This window comes from Miscanthus floridulus, chromosome 10, assembly GCF_019320115.1.
Source record: "Miscanthus floridulus cultivar M001 chromosome 10, ASM1932011v1, whole genome shotgun sequence".
NCBI lineage: Eukaryota > Viridiplantae > Streptophyta > Magnoliopsida > Poales > Poaceae > Miscanthus > Miscanthus floridulus.
This window is the reverse complement of record NC_089589.1, coordinates 47,697,231-47,714,063: the sequence shown is the minus strand read 5'-3', so window position 1 is coordinate 47,714,063 and position 16,833 is coordinate 47,697,231. Positions and strand designations below refer to the sequence as shown.

At 42.1% G+C, this 16,833-nt stretch overlaps 2 pseudogenes; one reads left to right on the top strand and one right to left on the bottom strand.

The window, feature by feature from the left end:
• The first annotated feature begins 416 nt into the window (after positions 1-416).
• Positions 417-1,570, top strand: LOC136488575 (uncharacterized; annotated as a pseudogene).
• Positions 1,571-14,737: 13,167 nt separating this feature from the next.
• LOC136488574 (uncharacterized) lies at positions 14,738-16,437 on the bottom strand (annotated as a pseudogene).
• Between the last annotated feature and the right edge of the window lie 396 nt (positions 16,438-16,833).

Genomic DNA, 16,833 nt, shown 5'->3' with positions numbered 1-16,833 from the left:
GCAGGGGCGCAGGCTTCAACCCCGGTTTTAACCCGGGTTATGACCATGGCTTCGGTGGACGTGGATGAGGTCACGGTTTCTCGGGGCGAGGGGGCCATGGTGCAGACCGTGGCTTTGCCCCGCATTGGGGCTGAGACAGGTTCAAGGGCTACAACAACTTGGGTGGAAGAAATAGCAGTGCTCACTACTATGGAGGGGGAAGAAACTTCGGTGGAGTCCGTGGCCAAGGGGGTCGCAGGGGTCGAGGTGGTCGCCATAACACCGACTATCCTCATCCTCGGCATCCTGTGCCACCACACCAGTATGGGCCATCTGGGGCTGTGGGTGCCTACCCTAACCCGGCACATGATGGGCTGTACCAGACAGTAGGAGGGTACCAGCATCCCATCGGGGGCTTCTTCCCGCAGCCGCAACCAATGGAGGTGAACCCCCAGAAGGTGCTCATGGGGGGTCACGTCCAGCAGCAGGGGGGCACCACGTCATCTGCCATCTCTGGTCATCAAGCGCCGGGCTCCGTTGTGCCTCCTCCTCAGTTGGAGACCGGCACAGGGAAGGGGGATGCTTCTTCGACAAGCCATGCTACCGCCATGGTGGTGGACACCGCAAATATGAAAGCTACAGCAAATCCCGGGGGGACTATCCCACCGGTGAGTGAACCGAAAGGTACTTCCTTAGATATCCCAGAGTCATCGGATAAAGGTTCAAAGAAAACTAAGGGCAAGCCATTTTGTTATCGTTGTCATACAAAAGGTCATACAATTCACGAATGCACTGTTGTTCTTTGCTGTGAAGTTTGTTTTGGTGACCATGTGACTAAGATTTGTCCAAATATTAAGAAAACAAATACAAATGCTATTCCCTATGGTTATGATGTGGAAGGACTAGGCTTTTATTTCATTCCAGTGGTGGAAAATCCAAAAGCTAATGTGGAAGGAAAAGCAGCTGTGGTACGTGTTTTGGAAGGTTCTTTTACTGTAGACCAATTGGCAGTAGAACTAGAAAACTACTACCAGATAAGAAACATAAGTGGGAAATTGAGACAAAGGGCACTGATGCTTTTATTATCAATTTTCCATCTTCTGACCTATTGGAAACAACGATGAATTGGGGACCTATGGATGCCAAGGCGGTTAAAGGCAAGATTCGTTTTGAAAAAGGTACTGAGAATGAGATCTATAAATATGAGATTGATAAAGTGTGGGTGCAGTTTAGAGGACTACCTAAAGAGTTCAGAGAATTTCCCATCATCTGGGCAGTTGGAACTATCTTAGGTGTCCCTTGGGCTATTGACACTATCTTCACGTTGAACACTGGCAGAGCTAGAATGAAAGTAGCAGTGCTGGATCCGAAACTCATCCTGGATTTTGTGGATGTGGTCATTGGTGACTTTGTTTACGAGCTACAGTTTAGAGTGGAGGAGGACACTCCTACTGATGAGCCACAACTCATTGATATGGACTCTACCAAGGAGGGTGATCCTAAAGAGGAAGACCCCAAGAAGGGAGACCCAAGGGAGGGAGATCCCAAAAAAGGAAATTCTGAGGGAAAATGGATGTTGATGGAAAAATAGGAGACGCTCAGGCACATGGATATGGTAATGGGGATTTCCAACCTATGGACAGCCTGCACAATGCAGATAATGGGGCGGCACGGCTGGAGGAAGTAGGAACTTCTACCATTTCCCAGAGCAAGCCTGTGAAGCTTAATAACAAACCAGTGGTCCTGCTTTCTCAGTCTGGAGGAGCTGTAAATGGTAATGGGGCATGGAAGGCTACTATGATGCCCTCACAGATCGACTCTGGGATTCTAAAAAATAAAAATATCAGTGGGACAGTTTCACCGGTGAGATCCAGCAAGAGGAACGCCTCAAGTGTGGATCAGGACTCCACCGAGAAGGCAGTGAAGCTTAAAGCGAGGAAGAACTTGGAATCTGCGCTTGACAAAGGTAAACTGCAACAACCTACCTCTTTTACTTCACGAGATGTTTCTTCTTTACTTACTTCATCAAAATCAATAGGGGTTGTTCTAGGAAATAATGAGCATGATATTTTTAATTCTTTAAAATGTTTAAAAGACATCGAATTTAATAGATTGAATGAGAATGATAAGCTAAGGGAGGACAATATTTTTTTAGTGGAAGATGCATGAACTGTATGTTCTAATGAAGATAATTTAGATCTTGAAGCTTTGAATCTTATTTGTTCTGAAATTGCAGAAGGGCTAGGTGATGGGGGTTTTGATCCTTTGATTTTACAAACCCCCGTATCACTTAAAACAAGAGGGCGTCCTCGTCATAAGAAAAGAAATAAGAATAGTAATAAAAGTTACTAAAAATGAAAGGCATTTTTTGGAATTGTAATGGTTTCGCTGATGGTAAAAAATATAGATTCCTCTCAGATTTAACAAAGGAGAAAAGCCTAGATTTCATTGCCTTATCGGAGACTGGTAGAGCTAACTTTCCCCAAACGACTCTAAACACTATTTGTGCTGGTGGAGACTTTATTTGGCACTGTATGGCTCCACGGGGCAGATCTGGTGGCATGATTCTAGGCGCCCATTTGTTAACTTTTGACATTGGGGAGATTGAGGAAGGAGAATTCTTTATTCGTTTTAAATTAAGACACAAAGAGGACGATTTGAAATTTAATCTAATCTCAGTATATGGGCCGGCACAGTTGGATCAAAAGCCCAATTTTTTGTCTAAGATGGTCCAGGTATGTTTAAAGGAAGCCTTACCTATTATTATAGGTGGTGACTTTAACATTATTCGGAGACCGGATGAGAAAAATAATGATAACTACAACGATAGATGGCCTTTTATGTTCAATGCAGTAATTGATGCCTTAAATATTAGAGAAATAGATTTGTCAGAAAGAAAATACACTTGGGCTAACAATTTGACAAACCAAACCTTTGAAAAATTGGACAAGGTGCTAGTTTGCACAGACTTCGAGTCCAAATATGCGCATAGCACAGTATATGCTCTTTCTAGAGAAATTTCTGACCATACACCTCTGCTTTTCTCTACAAATAACCCTTCCACAACTTATCAGCCTCAATTCAAATTTGAATTAGGGTGGTTGTTAAGAGAAGGATTTTGTGAGATGGTTTCTGAGATTTGGCAAAATACTCTAGCGTCTGGATCACCTATTGAGAGGTGGCAGATGAAAATTAGAAGGCTTCCCCAACATCTTAGAGGTTGGGCGATGCATTTGAGTGGTGCTTATAAGAAAGAAAAATCTACTCTTTTAAATAAATTGGATGAACTAGACAAAAAGGCATAAAGCACCATGCTAAATGAATCTGAACGAGACTTAAAGCATGTCTTGAATGAAAGGCTCGCTAAGTTGCTTCGAGAGGAAGAACTAAAGTGGTACCAGAGGGCTAAAGTGAAACACCTTTTAGAAGGAGATGCTAATACAAAATATTATCACTTGTTAGCCAACGGTAGACACAGAAAAACTCGTATTTTCCAGCTCGAGGATGGTAATAACATAATAACTGGTGATGCTCAGCTTAAGGAGCATATTACCAGTTATTACAAAAACCTGTTCGGTCCATCTGAAGATTCTCTAATTTCACTAGATGAATCTCAGACGGAGGACATACCTCAAGTTTCGGATCTGGAAAATGAGTTCTTGACCGAGCCCTTCACTCATGAGGAAGTCAGAGCGGCAATTTTCCAAATGGAACATAATAAAGCGCCTGGACCGAATGGTTTTCCTCCTGAGTTTTATCAAGTTTTCTAGGGCTTAATTAAAGACGATTTGATGGCTCTGTTTTCTGATTTTTATCAGGGAACCTTACCTCTCAATCGTCTTAATTTCGGTAACATAATCTTGCTGCCCAAAAAGAAGGATGCAAGAGTTATTCAACAATACAGGCCTATCTGTTTGTTGAATGTCTCTTTCAAAATCTTCACAAAAGTGGCGACAAATATATTATCTATGATTGCCCACAAACTAATAAGACCGACTTAGATGGCTTTTTTACCAGGAAGAAATATTATGGAGGGCGCAGTTATATTACATGAAATGCTTCACGAACTTCACACGAAAAAACGAAACGGTGTGATTGTTAAAATAGATTTCGAAAAAGCCTATGATAAAGTAAAATGGAGTTTTCTACAGCAAACATTAAGGATGAAGGGATTTTCACAAAAGTGGTGTGAATGGGTGCAGAGTTTTATACAAGGAGGCAATGTAAATATTAAGGTTAATGACCAACTCGGATCTTATTTCCAGACAAAAAAAGGTTTAAGGCAAGGTGACCCCATGTCACCCATACTATTTAACATAGTGGTTGATATGTTGGCCATACTAATTGCCAGAGCAAAGGAAGCAGGGCAGATAGAAGGGGTTATTCCCCATCTAATTCAGGATGGCTTATCCGTTCTTCAGTATGCGGATGACACAGTGATCATCATGAGCCATGATGTTGAAAAAGCAGTTAATATGAAACTACTGCTAAGTACTTTTGAGCAACTATCTGGCCTAAAGATAAATTTCCACAAAAGCGAAGTCTTTTGTTTTGGACAAGCTAAAGATCATGAAGAGTTTTATTCGCAGCTGTTTGGATGTGCCAGTGGTAAATGCCCATTTCGCTACCTGGGTTTACCTATGCATTTTAGGAAACTATATAATAAAGACCGGAAGTGTATAGAAGAGAGAATCGAAAAAAGACTTAGTGGGTGGAAAGGGAAACTACTTACAGTCGGTGGTCGTTTGGTACTCATAAACTCGGTGCTATCCATTTTACCGATGTTCATGATGTCATTTTTCGAACTGCCGAAAGGGGTGGTGGAAAAAATTGATTGTTTAGGTCTTGCTTTTACTGGCAAAATGACCAGCACAAAAGGAAATACAGGTTAGCCAAGTGGGAAGTTATGTGTCAGCCTAAGGACCAGGGAGGTCTAGGGATATATAATTTAGAGATTCAAAATAAATGTTTGCTCAGTAAGTGGTTGTTTAAGTTATTAAATGAGGATGGGCTGTGGCAAGAATTATTAAGAAATAAGTACATTAAAAATAAGACTCTTGGAAGCTGTGAAAAGAAACCAATGGACTCGCATTTCTGGAAAAGCCTTATGAATATTAAAGATAACTTCATGGAGTTATGACATTTTAATGTCAAAGATGAGACACAAACCAGATTTTGGGTTGATACTTGGTTGGGCAACAAACCTCTCAAAGATAGATTTCCTGCGTTGTTTAATATTGTAAGAAGAAAACAAGATACTATAGCTACAGTCTTGAGTTCCCCGGTACTAAATATCTCATTTCAGAGACATTTGGTGGGTGCGAACTTAACAAATTGGTATCGAATTGTAGCTTCTTTACAATAGATTAACTTACTACAGGAAAGAGATGTGTTTGTATGGGATTTAAATGCCTCTGGGGCTTTTACAGTCAAGTCTATGTATGCTGCATTAATTAACAATGGGGTGAGAGTGTCGCAAGATATTTGGCAAACGAAGCTGCCAATGAAAATAAAAGTTTTTATGTGGTATCTAAAAAGAGGAGTGATTCTAACCATAGACAACTTGGCTAGGAGAAATTGGAATGGAGACAAAAGTCGTTGTTTCTACCATGTTTCAGAGACAATTCACCATCTCTTTTTTTATTGCTTTTATGCCAAATTTTTGTGGAGCTCTATACATATACTTTTTGGGATATCACCTCCCACAAATATAGATGTTTTGTTTTATCATTGGTCTAAATTGGGAAACAAAAAGTACAATACATTGTTATTAACAGCAGCTTCCGCACTTTTTTGGGCAATCTGGATAACAAGGAATGAGGTGGTTTTTGACAAATGCAAACCAAAATCTCTTTTGCAGGTACTATTCCGAGGAACGCACTGGCTTCGTCATTGGGCAAACTTACAGCGGCATGAAGATCTTAAAGATTAAATGATCTCTGTGGCACAACACCTAGAGACGTCGGCTTTAGATTTCTTTGGATCCAATGGTTGGCTTTCACAAAGGCATGTTGGTTTGGTTTAATCAAAAACTTTTTACTTGTTCCGTTAGTCGTGTGTGTGGTTGTAAGTTTTACTTTAGCCGAACTTTGTGCCCAGGTTTAGAGTCTGTAATAATTGGTATGATTCTATCCTCGGATAGATGAAGCCGGATATTTTATCCTTTATCTAAAAAAAATCAGAGCCCCTTCTTGTTGCTAAACCAGGGGCCTGGCACACCATTGACGAGCACAGCGGAACGGGAAGTGACCAGCAGGGAGCTAATCCAATGGCACCAAAGGTCTAGGAACCCCTTGGTACGCATGATCTTCTAGAGGCTATCCCAGTTGACAGAGTCGAAGGATTTGGCGAAGTCGAGCTTGAGAACCACAGTGGGGCAGAGGTGGGCGTGGCAGCACTGGACGTGCTCAGTTGTCTACACGAAGTTTTCCGAAATTGATCGTCCTTTGATGAAACCGATTTGATCGGTGCCCACAAGCTTGGAAATCTGAGTTTGCAGCCGAGCAGTGAGCATTTTGGAGATGACCTTGATTGGGCAATTTTGGAGCGAAATTGGGCAGAAGTCTGAAGGACTGGAGCCCCCCTCACGCTTGGGAAGGAGGACGATGTGAGCCCTATTAATCCACTCCAAGTCTGCATTCTGGCTGTGGAAGTCGGAGAAGAGCCGGAGAAGGGACAACCCTGTGGTGGCCCAGGTTGCATGGTAGAAATTTAAAGCTGGACCCATGCCGTCCGAGCCCGGTGTGCTGTCTGAGTTCATAGCGCGAATCGTGGCGAGCACTTCAGCCGTTGTGAACTCGGACGTCAGGGCAGGCACGTCGACTCGAGGGAGCTGATCGTAGAGCGTGTCAAGGTCGAAGGACCATCTCGTCTGTTCTGCAGCACCGAGTAGGTTGGAGTAGAACCCGGTGAGCGCAATAGCTAGTTTTTCCATCATGCGACGTATGCACGACGCCGACAAGGTGGACGTAGTGGATGAAGTTGCGGCGCAGGTGGGTTGTAGCCCTGGCATGGAAGTAGGCGGTGTTGGCGCCGCCTTCCTTGAGCGCACGAAACTTGGCCCGCTGTTTCCAGTGGGCGGCGCGTTCAAGGATGTAGAGGTCGGCGCGGTTTCGGCATAGGCGGCAGGCACAGTTCACCCGGTGAGAGGTTCCTAAATTCTTCAAATAGTTCGAGCAACAACACAATGAAGGTACAGTTAGAGTAGAGGGTGGAGGGGGATTTTTTCTTACGAGCCCAAACCTTTGCCGCGTGATGAACTGCTTTGACCTTTGCAACACTGGAGCCTGCAGAGTTACCAGAGGGAGGAGGCACAGACTAGGCCTAGAGGATGGAGGGGAGGAAGTCGTTGTGTAGGAGCCAGGACCGTTCAAATCGAAAAGGCCGGCAGACGGGGATGGAGGTGGCGATGGGGGCGAGAAGGGAGGGAGGACAGGTGAGTTTGTGGAAAGGAGGTGTTGAAGGCATTGTTAACGAAAGCGCGATCAAGGTGAGGAAGAGTGGGGGAGTCGCGCATGTTGCTCCAGGTGAAGAGGCGATCAAGTGAAGGAAGCTCGATAAGGGCATAGCTGTGGATGCAGTCATTGAAAGCACGGATGAGGAGACCTTGAGGTTGCTGTTGTTTTTGTCTTTGTGAGGTTCTTATAAGATTGAAATCACCAATGACCAACCATGGGTTAGTACTTAGTAATGGTGTTGGACAATTGCTCCAGGTCGATGAGGAAAGAGTTTGTGTCCACGTGATCCATGGGAGCATAGACGACATTGGTGATGGATATAAGGTGAGCAGAGGCAAGGCAGCGGAGATGGACAGTGAGGGTGTAGAACTGCTCGATGAAGCCCTCAAAAGAGAAATGGTTCCCGGTCCAAGCAGTGAGGATGCCACCCTTGCTCCCGTCGGCGGGGAAGAAATGGTGGGCCAGTGCTGGTCGGGAGGAAGGAGGAAAAGCGGGGAAGGGCAGTGCCAAGGAGCTTGGTTTCATGAAGACAGATGATCTTAGGATTAGCCTTCACAATATTGGCACGCGCGATATCACGTTTATCAGAATCACCGAGACCGCAAACATTCCAAGACAAGACAGGGTAAAGAAGGCGACCTTTGATTCATGGTGAAGGGGTTACAGCGACACAGTACATGAAGAGAGAACACAAAAGGAAACATAAGAGACATAGAAGACATAAAACGATACAAGGAAGAACAGGGAAACAGATTAATCAACATCTAAAGGAGCGGGTGTTGGCTAGTCGCATTGTGCCCGTGGCGGGCAATAAGTTAGAGAGCAACATCAGGCAGTAAGTTCTGCAGCCGCCGATACAGCAACAGCATCAACGTCCGAGCTTCTTCTTGAGAATCTTGTGTTTCCTTCTTGAGTCCCTCAGAGTAGGTCTGCAGGCTTTCCTTGATCACCTTGCGGCTAATCGCCTTGGTTGCCATGTCCAAGCAACCAACGGGCTCCAGGCCAGCAAGGCGGGAGCTGGCCCTGGAGGTGGCAGGAGGCTGACGCGTGTGGTGAGGGCGAGCAGTGGCGGTAGGCAGCGGGCATGGCGGGGAGGGAGGTGGGGGTGGGGGAGGCGAGGGGGTGGCGGTGGAGTGCTAGGTGAGCGCCGGGAAAACAGGGGTGGAGCGGAGTATGTATGGAGAAGTAGTGGGTGCGGCATCAGCGTCGGCTGTGGGGGTGGGGGTGGAGCTCAGGATGGGGATGACGATGGGTAAACGGCAAGAGGCGGGGGAGCGGGAAGTTGTTGACAAACCCAACAAAGAAGGAAGGGAAGCGGCCCCGCGGGCCAAAGATAGCGGCAGCGGGCGCAGGAGGGCCCATGTCTGGGGGAGCAAGGGGAGCGCGCGGTGGAGGAGGTGGGCCGAAGTGGGGAGGAGGGTTCGCGCCACCTCTAGGCCCATTGAAGTCAAACGGAGGGTGGCCGCGCAGGAGAAAAGTATGCGGACTACCGTCTGGAAGAGCGGAGTCCTTGTGGCACCAGGTGAGGATGGGGCGGCTAGGGAAAGAGCTGCCTAGACCAGGGAAACCGCTGTTGTTGGCCACCCAGAGATCATCCGGGAGGCCGTCCGCCTTTGAGCCACGTAATAGTTCTGCCCGCCTCCAAAAATAAGAGGTATGTCTTCTAAAATCATTTGGGTGATAGTGATACTTACATGAATGTAGAAGATACAGATGCTGCGATATGTACATGATACATTTGAGAACCCTAGGGGTACTAAGATCGAGGATGCCAAAAAATCGGGAGGGAAACGGACAGGAATGCCGATCGAATGCACATATACATTGACAAGGAATAGGCAGGCGTGCAATGCTTGATTCCCCAGTCCTGGAGTGTCTTTTTTTTAAAAAAAAAAAAAGTAGTCCTGGAGAGTCGAGAGGACGTGAATGAAATGAACTAGACAACTGACGTAAGGACAAGCATTTCGTGTGTGTGCTCTACCAGTACACTGGAGAAATCTACCAGATGTCATTGGTGTATCGACTGTCAGAAAAAAGAGATGCCCCAAATATTTATTTAGCAGACAAATATTTGTTTGTGTACCAAGTATGAGTACTTGTATATAGAATGTAAACATACAACAAATATATGACACTTTTCACTTGCAGAACAATAAATTTAGGAAGGATCAAACTTTATTTTCTCAAACACGAGGAAGGATCAAACTGACATCATCTCTTGTTGATAGAGCAAGAGTTTGAACATTTGGCACGATGAATGGAAGTTTGGTTCTAGCATAATAAGGAGAATGAATGGAAGTTTGGTTCTTGCATAATAAGGAGAATGGTGATTGCGGAAGTTAACTTTCCTCACTTGCAGTGCATCTCCATGTGATGTGAGATGTGTATTCGGTCCCCTACATAGGAGGAGAACGTGGAGAGGTTTGGGGCATTGCTTTCAATGGCCTCCAGCTTTAGCAAGCCAAACACATTTAGGATATTAAGCTGCTTCAGCAGGCAAGGTATCCTTAAGCAGATAATATCGTTGCAGTTGGAAAGATAAATCTTCTTCAAAGCACAAGAATCCATATTGTTCCTCCCCAGTAACATGGACATATATTGGACAGAACGCAATTCCAAAATTGTCAAGCTACTCATGCAACCAACTTGTGCAGCAGAGTGAAAAGAGCACACAGCGAGAGAAAAAGACGCCTCTTTCTTTCTCACGATAGACGCCTCTCTCTCCGTGCCCCCGTGCTCCAGCATCCCGATGACCAGGCAGCTCCACCCCTCCTCGCATGGCCGCGCTGCCGCCTCTCCCCACACTGGCCTCACGTACACAGGTCATGCCCGCACCAACACACCACGGGTGCAAATCTGACCATGGCCACGCCTGGGTCCACCAGAGCGAGAGGGAGAAATATTTTTAATTAACTCCATCTAGCCTCCCCGCCTCCTGTGGATTCAGATCCCTGCAGTCGGCTCATGGACTGCAGTCGGCAATCAGCGCATCCCATCGTCCGCTCGCATCCAACGGCTTCTAAACTCAAGTAGTAGGCCACATGATATCTAGCCCAACAAGCCCAACGACCCATCTAAACTCAGTCAGGTTGCTTTCCCTCCGCCGCCGTCATCCTCGTCAAGCGACCCTGAGCTACCGCCTTCCTCGTCGACGACGTCGAGCGACGCGAGCTCCGTCGCCTTCATGTTCGGAGCGGACGCCGCGCTCGTGCTGCTGCTCTTCCACTGCCTCCCCGAGTTCGTACAGGGCCACGGGTCCAGCAGGATGGATGGGGCGGTGGCGGGCAGGGGTAGGGCAGGAGCATCAGGACCGCCATGTGTCGCCTCCAATGTTGGTTCTCTGATGCTGCCCGTCGTCCGCACGCTGGTCTGGCTCGCAGCTGTCGCAACTACTGCAGCCGAGTCCACAGTTGATGCCCCTAACATGTAGCAACGACGTCGGGGGGAGTTGCAGCACCTTTCGACGCTCTTGATGACCTTGCCGTGCAGTCCTCATCCTCATTCGCATAGCTCTAGAAATTACAAACAGGCTGTGCAGAGAATGGTCGGCGGCGCGGCCAACTGAAATGACAGCATCGATACTCTTTTGCAAACAAGACATGATCATTATGCCAACAATATGTACATTCAGTCATTCACTTGGGCAATTCAGTGATCACATTCTCAAATTTCTAGTCACAGTATCACTTTACAGTCTTACAATCCTATCTAACAACTCTGTTCTAAAGTTTCAGCTCTGCTATTTACATTGTTGTGTCTGAACATCTGAACAGCCTGACGAGCAGAACTGCAGAACCACGGCTACCCTTCCCTTGAAATCCAGAAATACGTGGAGAAGGATGTAGTGCTGGTGGTGCTGCATCTGTACCTACGCGAACTGTTGCTGCATCGTGTATCTCCACGCGAGCAGTCGGAGGCGAAGAATAGCGCGGACCACGGAGGAGAGCACTTAGCCATGAGCGGAGGCACGGCGCTAGACGGCGTGGACCACGGAAGCGAGCACTCAGCAACAAGTGGTGCTGCGGCGTACGGATGCTCGCGTCGGTGGCGCGGTGCTAGACGCCGGCGGCGCAGCAGGCGAGTGAACCTAAGGTCGGGACTCGACGAGCTATGGAGAGCGTGGGCTGTAGTTGGGCCGGACCAGCAGGGCGTGAGCGCATAAATTGGTGGCCAATGCGCACAGACGTCCGATCCTGAGTTGACGGCACAGATGGCGTGACTGCAGAATGCAGTCATTTCACGTGAAGTTAGACGATCTCGTCCCCCTCCTGTGAGACCAGGTTTTCAAAGGCTAGCTATTCTTTTTTTAAACCATTTTGGTTAAAAAAAACATCTCCAAAGTCCAAACATCTCCTAAAATTGCTGAAAAAGCTAGACCAAACAAGGTCTTACTATGAGTAGACCAAAGATGACGAAGCAAAAAATAGTTACTAGCTCCTAATCGTTTTGAGAAAAGAGACAAAAAAACAGCTCCTTGTTACAGAGGAAGGAGCTGAAGCTGAAGCTAGACAGAGCTCCACCAAACGAGCCTAGCATGCTAAAAAAGCAACATATTATGGATAACCTCAAATAAGACACAATGTTTAAACAGAAGTTGCATTTGATATTCATGCTGTTTTATACTCTTAACACACTCGAAAGACCATACATTGGCGTGCATACATAGGGAGGTTATTCATATCTTACTATTACTAATTATAGGCCCCAACGGAGGCACCACGTTAATCCTTACTAGTCGTTCTAAGAAAAAAAGATAAATTCTAGAAATTCTCACAATAATCAGAAACATCGAGCCTTTAATTTGATAGACTCTAATCATCAGCACTAATAATAGCCATTGGATCTATTATAATTTATAAAGAAAATTACACACCTCTGCCATTATGAAAAATACATAAAGTAACCCCATAATTTTGCATATAAATTACCCACCTCTGCCATTACGAATGATAATTCAGAATAACCCCTAAATTTATATATAAATTACCCACATCTGTTAATGAAACATAATTCAAAATAACCCCATCACATTGCATCTAAATTACCGACCATTGTTGTTAGGAAAGATAATTTAAAATAACCCTCTAACTTTGTATCTAGATTACACACATTTGTCATTATGAGACATAATTTAAAAAAAATAACCCACTAATTTACTCACATATGTCGTTATGAAAGATAATTTAAAGTGCATAATAATGATTTTGTGAACTATCCACCTTTGTAATTATGAAAGATCATGAAAAATAACCTCCTAAATTTACATTCAGCCTACCCATATGTTGTTATGGAAGAATATAAAGTATTACCTTTGTATTTGTATCTAACTTAGCCATTATAAAAAACAAAAAAAATTCTCAAATCTACGTATAAATAGTATACAACCATGAAGTTAAATAACAATAACGTTATACTTCACAATTTGTACTAAGTGAACATATATACCTTAGGATATATATTTATTTTAATAGCTTATGAAGCATGGAAAAATGTTTAATTGACAAACCACCTAGAAACATCATAACACAATTCACTTTATGTTATATTAATACTACATGATAATCAATTTTATAAGTTGTTATTTTAAATAAGTTAATATATTTTAATTGAAACATTATATAATATCAGTATTGGTAATTTAATTTTAAGCACTCTAAGATACATAAGACAACACTAGACACATATAAGTCTGTGATATAACAAATTCAACAAGTTCGGTTCTAGGGTACAATCTGAGTTTTAATTAATATGTGGAAAAAATACTACTAGGACTTAAAACTCTTTTTAATAAAAAAATATTTTTTGTATAAAATATGGAAAACATTAGAGTTTCTACCTAACATGTGAAAAAAAAATTGCACAACTCGATTGAAAGTCGAAAGCTAAACTATAATTTATGAAGTCATAGAAAAGGATGCAGCTAGAGTTTATATATGTTAATATTATGTTTCAACTAAATACATATCGTACTAGAAAAAAAGATAAATACTATAAATTCTAGCTAGATGTCTTTAATGGAGCCTCCATGTTAATCCTTACGAGACATGTTAATTCTCACGAGACACGATAGGAATAAAAGATAGATCCTAGAAATTCTCACAAAAATCCATAACATTTGACTATCAATTAAGTATAACATAATTATCATTGATAATAATAGCTATTGGATCTATTCTATAAAAGTTACCCACCTCTGCTATTGCGTAAAACAACATAAGGCAACACATGACTATATATTCAAACTACCCACATATGCCATTAAGAAACATGATTTAAAGCATATCTAAATTTGCACCTAATTACCCATGTGCTCTTATTATGATAGATAATTTATGTAACCCAATGTTTATCTTATTATTTGAAAAAAATATCATCTAAAATCTACATTTAAAATTACCAACACCTTTTATTAAAAATGTTAAATAATATAGAGCATGTATATATTTATACATTACCTATTTCTATTAATATTAATATATTAAGATTTGATCAAAGTAAGCAAGCATGTTATGCAAGCATGCATGAGCGATAAATAAATATGTTATGTTTTATCACAAAAAAATATTTTCTTAACAACTCATATCTAATGATACTAACAAATTGTTTAAAACCATATTAGTAATAATAACATATAATTTATATAGGTTGTTGCTTTAGATATATTGATGTATTCTAACTAAATATTTGACATGTCTATATTGATAGTAGAAAATTCAATCATCGTGAGAAGTATGAGAGACCACTGCTATATTTTCCCAACCCTTCAAGATTACTTTAGAGCAAAAAGTTGATAATTATATAGCTTAAAGTGTTCAAATTCTCTTGAGGTTAGCACTACTACCCCATCTAAGATCTCACTTCAAGCTCTATCACTTATCTTAAATGATATGGTGCCGGTTTCGAATGATTACTTTTGCTATTTTAGTATCTAAGAACATACTCTAAGACCAAAAATCTTTATTGTTAAAAAGTGCAAAAGGTGTTGTTAATAAAAAAAATACAATAATCACAAGAGTGTCAACTTGACGACAAAGAAAATCTATAGCAGTCAACAAGAATAAAATTTAAAAAATTAATCTGAGATTCATGACTTCATAAGATGTGGCAACAACAAGGACCGTCATAGTTAATGGCAAGATTTCAAGCTAATTATATATTTAAAATATAAAAAGATGCCATGCAACGTAAAAATAAGCGAATATGGTTGAAAATCATATAAATAAGTCCCTTGCAAAAAAAAACTATTTGGATATAGACTATATGAAATATCTATTTTATAAAAATAAACAAAGATAATAACATTTAATTTAATATAACAATTCTTTATTACTTAATTAGATGTAATAAACAATATATGACTCAAAATTTCTTACCCATGCGAGAGCACGGGTTGATGGACTAGTAACACACTAACACAGCATGGAAACATCTAATGTTTGTCAGCATATGCACTTGCTGCACGGCACAATAACCTTTAGGTTCACAGACGAAGGCACTCTCCCCTCGACATATCTCTGAATGGCAACACGGGCCTTTTCAGCCTCCACAAGTGCATCCTGACTCAGCTTCCAGCATTTGTCAATCTTGTTAAACCTACGGTCATGCCCACGTGTAGTGTCTAATGTAAGACACGCCAATGACTTTGTTTTTTCGATAATATGGATCGTGAGATCGATCATGCTCTTTGCAGAGCAAAAACCGGTTATCATAACATTCTTCAGGTGGTCATGGCAACATTCTGAAAGGCACTGTGGACGTGAGGAATCACCGCCTGGATCTTCGACAATAGAATCAAGTCTTAAGGTTGGCAGATCAATCTGCATAGAAATAAATCAGTGTATCATCCATAATATGCCAAAAGGTTTTCAATTAGGCTGGACCTCATAGTCTTGTTCATAAAATTGATGAGATTCTTAAAGGATAATAGCTAAAAATTAGTCTTCCTTAAGGACCGCTTACACGCAGTAATACTTACACGTAGGATGAAGGTCTCCAATGCTGGGGAAGCATCAAGAAAAGAAACCAGCGAGCAAAAATCATAGTCTGGGGTAAATATTGGTGCGCACGCCACTATCTCCAAGTACTTGAGCTGGAGAAATCTACCATATGTCATTGGTGTATTGACTGTCTGAAAAAAGAGATGCCCCAAATATTTATCAAGCAGACAAATATTCGTTGTGTACCAAGTATGAGTACTTGGAATGTAAACATACAACAATTATATGACACTTTTCACTTGTAGAACAATAAATCTAGGAAGGATCAAACTTTTTTTTATCTTGAATACGAGTAAGAATCAAACTGACCTCATCTCTTTTTAATAGAGCAAGAGTTTGAACATTTGGTGCGATGAATGTAAGTTTGGTTCTAGCATAATAAAGGGCACCAGGTGAATCGTAAATGTGGAAGTAACTTTCCTCACTTGAAGTGCATCTCCAAGTGAGATGCTTATTTGGTCCCCTACATAGGAGAAAATGGAGAAATTTGGGGCCAACTTATGAACATAAAATGGTTGTAGCGACAATGCTTTCAAAAAAAAAGCCGGACAGACAACTTAAAATCTAATGAGCAATTAAATTCATATTCTCTGTGCAGATCTTGTGGGCAGCATTTTCTGCTGGTAATACAAAAGAGTCCTATTAAGGCCATAACCAATAACCATCGCCAGAGGAGGCGACATGATCACAATTCTATGCACGACATGATCGCAATTCTAAACACATGTACCCCAGACCTAATTTGCTCTGCAACTTTGGACCAGATGGACCAAGAGACTCTGATAATCCAAAATTCACCGGCGCACATAGGTCTTGTTCACTTCGCTGAAAAGCCTGGTTCAAAAACATTGTTCGCTGATTTATTGTGAGAGAAAAACACCGTACCATGGCTGATAAACCAGGATGATAAATTCAGCTTGTTAACAAGTTGAGGCCTGTATTCGAGTGGCCGAGCAAGTCAATCCATCACCTTGAAACCCAGGGGTGGACCCAGTAATTGACATGGGTATAGACAGATATACACCCAATAACTTTTGGAAAAAAATTGAATTTAGTAGGAATAATACATACTCCCTCTGTTGAGTGTCACTATGGTATTCACGCTAGTAATTTTTTTAAATTTAATTAGATTTATAAAAAAAAATATTAGCAATATTTGTATCTTCAAATAAGTTTATTATAAAAATAAATTCAACTATTTATATAATATAATTATACTAATTATATACCATAAATATTAATATTTTCTTTATATATTTGGTTAAAGTTGAATAAGTTTAACTTTTTAGAAATTAAGAACGACAATTTAAAAGGGACGGATCTAAATCATATAAAGATTAGATGAGATCGAAAACAAATACCCAAATCGATTTAGGGTTTGGGTGCTCGGTTTCGCACAG